The sequence below is a fragment of the Chrysochloris asiatica genome, unplaced genomic scaffold (assembly GCF_000296735.1).
Source record: "Chrysochloris asiatica unplaced genomic scaffold, ChrAsi1.0 scaffold00223, whole genome shotgun sequence".
In the NCBI taxonomy this organism is placed as follows: Eukaryota; Metazoa; Chordata; class Mammalia; order Afrosoricida; family Chrysochloridae; genus Chrysochloris; species Chrysochloris asiatica.
In genome coordinates this window covers 2,178,489-2,190,823 of record NW_006408741.1, presented here as the reverse complement: position 1 = coordinate 2,190,823, position 12,335 = coordinate 2,178,489, and the positions used below count along the sequence as shown (strand labels likewise).

Here is a 12,335-nt window from a genome sequence, read left to right as displayed (position 1 = left end):
TCTCCTCCATGAAATACATGTATGCATCACTGAACTCCCTAGCAACATGTGACTGCATATATGACTGTGGGATTGATTTTTTTTTTTTTTTTTTGGGTAGATCGTAATAGGGTTTTTATGTGTTTTAAGGAACCCTATAGAATGCTCCTTGGAGTTCAGGATGGCCAAAGTTCGTCTCTCATACTTCAGACATATTGTCAGGAGGGACCAGTTGCTGTAGAAGGATATCATGTTTTGTAAGGTGGAAGGTCAGAGAAAAAGAGGAAGACCTCCGGCAAGATGGATTGGCAAAGTGGCAGCATCAGTGGGCTCAAGCGTGTCAACAATTTTGAGAATGGACCAGGATCAGGCAGTGTTTCATTCTGTTGTGCATAGGGTTGCTATGAGTTGGTACCGACTCAATGGCACCTAACAACAACATCAGTTAGTTGAAGTGCTCAACGACTAACCAAAAGGTTAGAAACTCAAACCTATCAGTCACTAAATGGGAGAAAGATGTGGAAGTCTGTTTCCTAAGATTACAGCCTTAAAAGCCCTGTGGGACAGGTCTACTATGTCCTACACTGTCACTGATGATAGAAGTGGTGGTTGTGGTGGTGTGCTGTGGAGTCAGTTCTGACTCATAACAACTCTGTATAGGGATTCTGAGACTATAAATCTTTAAAGGAATAGAAAGCCTTGTCTTTCTCCCTGGAAAGGCTAGCAGTTTTGAACTGCTGACCTTAAAGTTAGCTGCCAGATTCATCACTACTACACTACCAGAGCTCCTTATACCATTACTATGAATAGACTTAGAAGAAATTGACAGGTCTTTTTTGGTTTGTGTAATGAGTTGGTTCCTCTCTAGGAACTATTTCAATAAACTTGAAAGCATAATCAATCTGTAAAGCCCTAGTGGGATACAAACTAAGGTCAAAAATTTTTACAAGTAAACCATTTTTTCTTTTTCTGATCTCATGGCAAACGAAGCAGTTGTTTTCATTATGAATCGAGGGAATATTTACAGAACAAATCAGTTTCCCATTCAGAAATCCATACACATATTTTCTCATGTCACTGATCGCAGTCCGTACAATGTAAACATCACTTATCCCATTCCCTGCCTATGTTTCCTATTTCCATTCTTTCTTTTTTCCTAACTCTTCTGAAGGGACAAAACCTGAATGCCCCCAAAGTGGCCACATAGTCCAAGTAAACGGTTTTTAATAATCATATTGCTTGGAGTACTGTGACAGTTATTCTGTTATAGTTGTTGTGTTGTATGTTATGGGATACAGCAAATAAGTGATTATAACCAGCTGTTCCTTGGAAACCCTACAGGGTCACTATGGGTTGGAACTGACTCGATGGCACTTCACAACAACAACATCATTAAAATGGAGTCCTGGTGTGGCGCTGTCGGTTAATATGTTAGACGGCAAAGCTGTCTGAACTGCAAGGTCGGTGGTTCAAGCTCACCAGCTACTCCTTGGACCCTATACAGCACGGTCACTATGGGTCGGAATCAACTTGACGGCACTTAACAACAACATCATTAAAATGAGATTTGAGGCGTGATAATACAGCTACAGATGAAAGGATATAAAATAAAAGTTAAATTACAAGTTATCAGCTATAAATTCACCATGTAATTTATCTTTAAAAGATGAAGAAAAGCATGATCCCTAATTCTGTCCCTTGAAAAGACATAGTAACAGCAACCCAGTAGCAATAAATATTCTGGAATTCAATCTGTAGATGTCTACTAAAACAAATGAAAAAGCCTAGGAGAAAAGTTTAATTCTAAATATCGGACAAGGGATATACAAGATGAAGCAAGAAACTGATGTCAGAGCAGAAAAAAGGGAACCTGTCCATGACTATATGGGTAATACATTAGTAAATACAGTAATAATTTAATTATCAACAAAAGTAGTGCACAAGATACAAACTGAGAGGGAAGGGGTCTTCACATCAAATCTGTCCCCTCTGTATACAGAGTTGATAGGGACAGGCAACTTAGACATTAAGGCACAAAGTGACTGGCTTACAAGTTTTCAAGAAGGAGTTTAGTTTCAGAGTATGCGGGGGAAGGAAGAATCCCCACTGAATAGTTTCATCTTGTCTAGATGGGTCTGGTGTAAAGAGATAGGGATAAGAAAGAGTCTTATGATTCAATAGAGAATAACTGTTATCATGACTAATTGCGATTGTCACAACTATAAAGGTAGAAATTTTGTAACAAAAAAGGGGGAGTAGTTACTCTTATATTCCAGGAACACAGGACCTTAGAACCATGAAGGAAGAAGAGCACATGTGGAATGTGGGACCCTATGCAGAGAAGCAGCGACACCAGAGATGGAGGCAGAGATGAAGACATGGAGAGAAAGAGCAGCTAAGAATTCTAGACTCATGGAAAGAAGAAGGCTGTATGTGGGTGGCCAAAAGGCAGGCTTGCTGAGAATGTGCCCTTTGGTTGTTTAAACGATTATATATTCCTGAGTGTTTTTGTGTACACACCCCTCCTCCCCATCAAAAAACAAACAAACAAAACACCTCAAAAAACAACAACAGAGGGAATAGAAGCAAATACTACTGAATGATGATGCACAGAGGGAATTATAATCATTGCAATGAAATGATGAATGTAAAACCGATGTTCTCCCATGTAAATTATCACTCAATTCACAATAAAAACAAAAGTAGTGCACAAGATAAATAATTTTAAATACATGAATATTACTTAAAAATTTTTTAAAAACAAACCTTCAGTGATTACCATTACCATTGGAAGATGTTAGAAAACCAACTCAATATTTTGAAAACTAGCAAAACTGTGAAGAATCAAGCATTTATTTTGCCTTCTATGAATTGGAATCAGCGTGATGGATTCCTATGTGATTTGTACTTTCAAAGAACCAAATACATCAAACTTTCCTCACTTGTCCCAGTTTTTGTTTTGTTTTGTTTTGCTTTGTTTTTTTGTTTTTTGTTTTTACTTTACCTCATTATCCAACATTTACAACAGTTGTGGAAAATGTATCCAGTGAATGAACTAATGATATATGTCTAGCAGTAAAAAATACAAAGGTGCCAGGTAAGAAAAATCACTGGTTGTGATGGTTATGGTTACATGTCAAGTAGCCTAGGTAGGCTCTCATTCTCAGGGGTTAGACAGCTATGTAATCATGGAATCTGACAGTACTACAATTATAACATGTACATACCCTTCATTTAATGATCTGATGTGGTCACCATCTATTTTGTATAATGACCTGGTCTTTGGAAACTAAACATGCCAATAAATGAAGAGTGAGTATAGTTGATAAAGGACATTTTATTTATTCAGCAAAAATGAAGACAGAAAGAAGGAATAACAGAGTAAGAACATCACTATTTTGAAATCTCTAATAAAATGACTTTTTTTAAAACTGTTCAAAAGAAATAGATGTTGGTTTGAGGACTAAAGTGTGCCTGACCCAAGCCATGGTATTTTCAGTTGCCTCAAATGCATGTGATAGTTGAACAATGAATAAGGAAGACTGTAGAAGAATGAATTCATTTAAGTTATGGTGCTGGAGAAGAGTATTAAAAGTATCATGAACTGCCAGAAGAACAAATAAATCTGTGTTGGAAGAAGTAGAACCAGAACGCTCCTTACAAGCCAAAATGGTGAGATTTTGTCTCTCATATTTCAGACGTATTATCAGGAAGGACCAGTTCCTACAGAAGGACATCATGCTTGGTAAAAGGAAGGTCAGCAAAAAAGAGGAAGAGCCCCAATGAGATGGACTGGCACAGTGGCAGCAGCGATGGCTCCAGCAAAGCAACAACTATGAGGTTGGTGCAGGACCGTGCAGGCTTTCTGTTGTGCATAAGGTTGCTATGGGTCGGTACCAACTCGGCAGCACCTTAACAACAACACCAACAATACAATGATAGGGAACTCAGTGGCTTTGTAGGCTAAGCAATGGACTCTGAATCACAAGATTGGCAGTCTGAGCCAACCAGCTGCTGTGCAGGTGAAACCAACTCAGTGGCACTTAATAAATAACAATAAAATAATGTATCTAAGTAATGATAACCAATGGATGCTGATATGGTTCTTAATTATCATCAAGGCAATTCTAATTCATGGTAACTCCATGTACACAGCGTAGAACTGCTCCACAAGGTCTTGAAGTCTGTGACTTCAATATAAAAATACAAAAATTAGCACACTGCCAGGCTGTCTTCCAAGGTGCCTCTAGTTGTTATTAAGTGCCATCAAGTTGGTTCCAACTCATAGTGACCCTATATAGGGTTCCCAAGGTGTGGCTGGTGGGTTGAAACGACCAACCTTGCAGTTCAAACCAACCTTGTTTTCCAGTGCTTATTCTATAGCAGTATACCAGGTGCCTGTGAGTAGGTTCAAATCACCAAACTTTTGGCTAATAATTGATTGCTATCTACTTGAATCACCTAGGAAGTCTCAATGGCTGCTAATGATCATCAAAGATAAGTATGTACCATTTAGTGGAAGCACTTAACACTACTCATGAAATACTCTCTCTTGTCAGATGGTGACATTAAATCAAAAGTTAATTGTTGATATATAGGCGGGGCTTGATGGTGGATAGGGTAGAGGTGCCGTGAAGTTCGCTGTCAGCAATACCACAGAATACCAGGCAAAGTGGGTTCAGGGCAGAGCTCCAAAACTCTGAACCAATAGGTAGGAATATTTTTAAAATTTGAAGGCTTACAGCTAGTGGAACTTGTAGCAGAAGTAAGAAATCGCATACTTTTGATTCTGCCGGGCTCGGCGGCCCAGAGTCAACAACTTGAGCCAGACCAAGAGGCAAGACCAAGCCAGGGAACAGACCCACCACAGAATAACGCCGGGGGAACCTAGGAGCAAATGAGCACATACACTTTTGTCAGTTTTGCATTGTTTTGATTTTCTTTTTGGTATCTGTTCATTGGCCACCCACTGTTCGTGCACCTAAATTCTGGTGATTAGAGGAAGTGCATGAGCCACTGAACACTCCCCACCATTGTTGGGTTCTTCTGTCATGCATGCACAACGACACTCTCATCCCAAGAGCTGGCCCTGAACTGTTTTTTAATAGGGAAAAGGCAAAGAACAAGTGGTGGGAAGAGGGAAAGAGAGTTTAAAAACAACTAGGATGGAAATTAAATTAAATCCTGAGGTATAATAACAACCAACTAATGGCATCTTGAAACTTAACAGATGACCTTGAAAGCAAGAAGCTGAAAGATGACATTAAAATCATACTCATATTAGGTGACAGATTTTTGTTTCTTCTCTCCCTCCTCTCCCCCTTCTGCAGTTATAGACTACAGTATCCAATCTAGTTTTGTTGCTGTTGTTTTTAAGTTTTTATTGTGAATTATGAGGATTTACATAGGAGAACATCAGCGTCACTTCACATTAACCCTATCATATTTCATGTCCCTGCAATGATTACAATCCCCTCCATGCATCATCAAATAATCAAAGGATACACCCCACATGCCCGCCCCCGGCTGTCAGCACATTGCTCCTTTCCCTCCCTGAGTCCCATGTCCCCAGCCACTCCATCTGTACACGTCATCATCTCTGTCTCCATGCCTGGCTTCACTGCCTCTCTGGGTAGGGTACACTCTCTGCGCTTCTCACTTGATGGTCCCAGGGACATCCGCTCCTGGGATCCAAAATCAATCACTCCCTTCCTTTTGTCAAAAAAAATCTACCCCTATATTGCCGACCCTCACAGTCAGTCCTGATGGCAGTTATTCACTATTGTACTATTGTCCCCATTTCCTTTGGCCAGCCTGGCCCCAACAGATTGGAAATCATTCAGTAGAGGTTCTACCTACCCCTGCCCCATCTGGAACTAGGCTCCCTCTTGAAAGTCTGTAAACCAGTCACTTCTTGCCTTTATAGCCTCCCCACCCCATTTTGGGTAACCAATGTCTAAGTAGCCCATCCCTGTCAACACTATGTACCAAGGAGGTGGAAATGATCCTTTCTATAAAGATTTGTACCTTTTTTTGAGCTACTGCATCCATATGTATAGGTAAAGTTCATTAGATTGTAGTGAGTTTCCCTTTTTTTTTTTTCCTACCTCTTCTTTCTTCTTCTAGTCAAGTTCTGATCATCCAGCCATCGAAACCAGGTGGAGTGGGTGCTATCTGCAAGTATGGGTGTTCTTGTGCCTCTCCCTTCACTTCCTATCAGCTGGATGCTTCATTCTTTGCTCTAGTCCTCTGTGGCCATGTTACTGCCTCTGGGCCCAAGAGTCCCCAGGTCATGCTATAATTGCTGGCCATCAAGGTTTCCTCTCAGGTTCATAGGAGTCTATTGAATGTGGTCAGACTCAGATCTGAACTTCATTGCTGTTTTTTCCCCTATTCCTCTTATCAGTGAGCAACATGGTCACCAGCCTGACCACATGCCTGCTCATGTATTCCCTTTGAGTTTTAGTCTTAGTCTTGGAAGGTAGTTTGCTCTGAGGGGACCCGACCACTTGCTTTGATAGCTCCTGGGTGAACAGCTTATTTGTTCTTGTAGTAATCAATCACATTGTCATTATTGTTTCTGATTTTTCCTGCTGCTCTTTCGTCACGAAGTTTCTTCTGTTCTTCTAACTGCTCCAGGCTGGTCTACTCATCCTTTCCGGTGGAAATTTCTTACCCCAGACAATTCTGGATGGAATTCTGGTTTCCACCTATGGTCTTATGCAATGCACAAGCTCGACAGGAGGTCTCTTTCACTGGGCAATTTCTAGCAACCTTTAAGGTATTCCAGTCAGTTATAGCCTGAAAAACGGGCTTACAAGCTTTCTGTTGTGATGTTTCTGGCTATTCCATGTTGTTGCTTCTTTGGTGGCTTTTTTCCCCCTTGTCTTATTGCTGTTGCTGTTTTGCTGATTTACGTTCTCCTTTTACCTCTGGGGGCTCTTTCTCTCCCTATATTACCCAAGAAGAGACAGCAACTGCTGCCATATAATCAAGCTATAATCAAACTCTATAAAACACTCAAGTCCAGGCAAGAACCAATACCAACTGCCATACACCTGTGAAAGTTACGCTGAGTTAAGTAATAAGAAAATTGAAAAGGGAAGCCCACATCTACAAGGAGGCAATCAGAAAGCATAAAAAATACCACAACACATACTCAAGGATTAAGGCCACAGATAAACATTAAACATGACCAAGAAGCAAAAGCAGAAGACCATATCAGCACACGTCCAGAAACAAGATAAACTGTCTGAGACAAATGACCTAGAGGTATACCTGGACTACATTCTGAAAGGAGGATAGGCCTTGGAAATGCCTGAGAAGGAATTCAGAAAAATGATTACAAAATGTTTCAAAACACTTTACAATGGAGTTGAGAAAAATATGCAAGAAGTCAGGAAAGCGCTACAGAAAAAATCAAATAAGATAGATACAGTATTGGAAACAATTGAAAACTTACATAAAGAGGTCCAAAAAATCAATAATAGAATATCAGAAATACACAATACACTGAAAGAGTGAAGGAGAAGAATAGAAGAGGAAACAGAAAAAAAGACCAAAAAAATCTGGAGAAGGTCAAAGATTCATGTTGGACAACATGAAGAGGAATAACTTAAGAATTATCAGCATTCCAGAACAGGAAGAATCATACAAGTCCACAGAGGAAATAGCTGAAGAACTGATGGAAGATAATTTCCCTAACATCCTGAAAAGTGAAAAAATTAACATTCAAGAAGTTCTAAGAACCCCAGGAAGGACAGACCCCAAAAGAAAACCACTGAGACATATCATAATAAGCTCTTGAAAATCAAAGATAAGGAGAGAATCCTGCAAGCCACTAAGGAAAAGAGAAATGTTACATACAAAGGCAAGCAAGTTCACTTCTTTCAGCAGAAATCATGCAAGCAAGAAGGCAATGGGGAGACATATAAGAAACCCCCAAAGAAAAAAACTGTCAACCAAGAATCCTTTATCCAGCAAAGCTATCAATCAAATATGATGGTGTAATCAAAACATTCCAGGATAAACAGAAGCTAAGGGATTTTGCCAAAGCCAATCCTACAACTACAAAACATCCTAAAGAGAGTTGTGTGGACTGAGAACCAACAAGAACAGACAACAACCAGAGACTGACATATGTGGCAGCACCTCCTGGAACTCTATTGACAAAGGGAAGAGTCAAGAATAGAACAAAACTGTAAAAACAAACTCAGTGGATCTGGAGGGTCAGTCTATGATCAAAACAATTACAATGTGAAAGAGGGTAAAATGTGAAAGAACAGAGATCCGTATCATGAGAAGGTCAGGTATATTACAGGATAAAATAGATGGCAATAAATGGAGGAAAAAGTTAATGGAGTATAAGGTAACTTCAAAGAAAATTAACACTTCACAACATACCAAGAAAATGAAAATCCAAGAAGAACATGGAAACATTAAAACTATGAGGAAACTCACAAGAAATAACACAAAAGCATGAACTCAGCATAGGAAGAAACACAAAACTAAGAAAGCAGCAACACCACAAAAAAAAACAACATATGGCAGCAATTAAACCATACATATCGATAATTACACTGAATATAAATGGATTAAAAGCACCAGTTAAGACACAGAGGATGGCAGAATGGATAAGAAAACAAGATCCTTCAATATGCTGTCTACAAGAGACACATCTTACATGCAGAGACAAAAACAGATTAAAAGTCAAAGGACGGCTTACTGCCGTCGCCACTGCCGCTGCTGCTGCTGCTACCACCAAGGCCGAGCGGAGCCGTTAGCCTCTTGCCGAGGCCGTTCTCCCGCCCCGGAGAAGTCCTGGGCTCGTCCACCCGCAACCAGATTAAAAAAAAAAAAACAAAAAAACCCATGTCTAATGGTTATGAAGACCACATGGCCGAAGACAGCAGGGATGATATCGGGAGGACAACATGAAGGAATTTGTCAACTATCTCCCTCAGAACATGACCCAGGATGAGCTATGGAGCCAGTTCAACAGCACTGGTGAAGTTGAGTCTGCAAAGTTTATCTGTGATAAAGTAGCAGGACACAACTTGGGCTATGGTTTTGTGAACTACGTGACTGCGAAAGACGCCGAGAGGGCCATCAAAACACTCAACGGCCTGACACTCCAATCTAAAACAATTAAGGTATCCTACGCTCGCCCCAGCTCTGAGGTCATCAAAGATGCCAACCTGTACATCAGCGGGCTCCCGAGGACCATGACGCAGAAGGACGTGGAGGACATGTTCTCGAGGTTCGGGCGCATCATCAACTCCCACGTGCTTGTGGACCAGACCACAGGTTTGTCCAGAGGGGTTGCGTTTATCCACTTTGACAAACGATGGGAGGCAGAAGAGGCTATTACCAGTTTCAATGGTCATAAACCCCCAGGTTCCTCTGAGCCCATCACAGTGAAGTTTGCTGCCAATCCCAACCAGAACAAAAACGTGGCACTGCTCTCCCAGCTGTACCACTCGCTTGCGCGACGGTTTGGAGGGCCCGTGCACCACCAGGCGCAGAGGTTCAGGTTCTCCCCGATAGGTGCGGTTCACATGAGTGGGCTCTCTGGCGTCAATGGGCCGGGCAATGCGTCTTCAAGGCTGGTGCGTCTTCATCTACAATCTCGGGCAGGACGCCAACAAGGGAATCCTCTGGCAGATGTTTGGTCCCTTTGGTGCTGTCACCAACGTGAAGGTGATCCGCGACTTCAACACCAACAAGTGCAAAGGGTTTGGCTTTCTGACCATGAAAAACTATGAAGAAGCGGCGATGACCATAGCCAGTCTGAACGGCTACCGCCTGTGGGACAAAAATCTTACAGGTTTCCTCCAAAACCAACAAGTCCCACAAAGAACTTGCTCATGCTTTTTTTCGGACGGAATAGATCATTAAGAGTGACCAAAGTTGAAACTTTTTTTTTAGTGTACAACTCACTTTGCGCCAATTTTCACAAGTGTTTGTCTTAGTCTAAATGAGAAGTGAAGAGGCTTTTATAATCTGGGATGCAACCGACATGTTCAAATGTTCGAAATCCCACCATGTTAGACCAATTTTAAGTTTCTTAAGTTATTTCTTTTAAAATATATATTAAACAGAAATCTAAGTAGACTGTGTTAACTAACCAGTCCCTCTGGATGGTGGTAAAACTGAAGCATGCTTTAACTTCTAAGACCGTCTAACATTTCATTTCATTTTGATGTCTCCATAAACTGGATAAAAGGAAATAAAGTTACTTTTGAGTTTGAGTTTTTAAACTAAAGATGTTAGACGCTGAGTGTGCATTTTCACAAGCGCTTCCCCATTCGGAGCGATTGATGCATTGGTTGGCAGGAAGTTGCTTCCCAGAGCAGGTCCCATTGTCACCTCCTACTCACTCAGCCCCACGCTTGGGCCTGGGGGGTGTGGGGAGCGCCTTTATGGGGAGGGGTCAAGCTTCAAGTGGTCCTGAGAAGGGCACACACAGGTCTCTAAGCCCAGGCACCTGTAGGGAAGGACCAAAGAGTTTCCAGGAAACTCCAGTGTATTCCAGTCAGCTCTAAGTTCCAGGCCTGAAGACGTGTCGCTCTGCCCACACACATGCCTGCTGCTCTCCCAGCACCCCAGCTGCTCCCTCCCTTCAGTCTCTGAGACCACTCACCATAGCTTGAACACGCACACTAGCACTGCATTTGAAGTCCACATAAACATTTGAGCATTGTGACCTCTCGGATCCCCTTCTTGTGAGCACTAGGTTTTCCTTCCTGTATTTAGCTGGATTTTGTTTTGACAATTTGCTCTGGTCTGAACACTCAGCAGACAAGTGCATAACTTCTTGCCGGTTAGCTATTAACAAAAGCCTTTGATTGTAGTCCTAAAGATGAACCCACAGAAATCTCTCCGTAACCGCCTTGACATTTTGGATTGCTCTGTTAATTTTTCTTTTGCTTTTTTGTGTTTTTTCGTTTGTTTGTTTTTACTTTTGCATTTAAGACCTTTAAATTTGATTTTGTTTTGCTTGGAAAAAAAAAAAAAGTCAAAGGACGGAACAAAATATAACAAGCTAAATGCAATAAAAAACGAACAAGAGTGGCAGTACTAATCTCTGATAAAATAAACTTTAAGGGAAAAACTAGGGTTGATACATAAAAGATGGATATTATCTCATGATTAAAGGAACAACTGAGCAAGATAACATAACCATAATAAAGATCTATGCTCCCAATGAAAGACTTTGCTCCAAAATATATAAAGCAAACCAACAGATTTAAAGAGAAAGACACAGACGAATCTACAATTATTATGGGACATTTTAATACACCGCTTTCAAAAATGGATAGAATAACCAGAAAGAAACTTAAAGACACAGAAGAACTAAACAACACAATCAGCCAACTGGAACTTATAGATGTGTATAGAGCATTCAACCAAACAACAGCACCGCCTTGATGTCTCCTGGACAAGCAATTTGCTTGTTCGTGTAATATTCAGTCAGACTTCCATTATTGTTTTGTATTTTTCCTGTCAGTCTTTCTTTTAAGAAATATCTTTTGTTCTTCTAGTTGCTCCAGGTTGGTCTGCTTATTCTTTCAAGTGGAGATTTCCAACTACAGAAGATTCTGGATGGGGTACAGGATTCCCCCTATGATCTTATGCAATGCAGAGGCTACACAAGAAGTATCCTTCACTGGGCAAGTTGTAGCCTCATTTTAGATATTCCAAACAGTTATACGCAGAAGAACGACTTACAAGCTTTCTATGGTGATATTTCTGATTATTCTTTCTCTCCCCCTCAAGTATCTACTAGACAATGGTACGCAAGGGAAACCAAGATTCAAAAGACAGCCAAAAAGAGACAGTTTCCAATTAAAACCAAATGGCCACAACCCTAGAAAAAAGGCCTGAACGGGGACTGTGGAGTGGGACAAGCAGATAGAAAAGGAAATAGTCCAAAAATTAAATCCTAAGTTACGTCAAAATGACCAACAGTGGTATCTTGAAATTTCTCAGGAAGAAGAGTGAAAAGGGAAGCCCATTTCCTGATCACATCTACCTGGAGGCAATCAACCAGAAAGCATAAAAAATACAAAAATACATCCCTATCTAAGTAGTAAGTCCACAGATAACCCCTGAAGATTCCCAAAAAACAGGAGCAGACGACCATATCTGCACATGTCTAGAAACGAGATAAAGTGAATGAAGCAAATGAGCTGGAAGTAGACCTATATGCCATACTGGAAGATGGGCAGGCTTTGGAAATGCCTGAGAAGGAATTTCTAAAAATGATTATAAAAGGTATCAAAACACTATACAATGCAGTTGAGAAAAATAAGGAAGAAGTCAGGAAAGTGCTACAGGAACAATCAAATAACATA

At 40.7% G+C, this 12,335-nt stretch overlaps 1 protein-coding gene and 1 pseudogene across 1 annotated transcript in view; one reads left to right on the top strand and one right to left on the bottom strand.

Annotated features, from left to right (window-relative positions):
• Window positions 1-12,335, bottom strand: part of RERE (arginine-glutamic acid dipeptide (RE) repeats) — a 687,265-nt gene that overhangs the window by 203,727 nt on the left and 471,203 nt on the right. The gene's annotated exons all lie outside the window — the stretch shown is intronic.
• On the top strand, window positions 8,851-9,868 carry LOC102814145 (annotated as a pseudogene).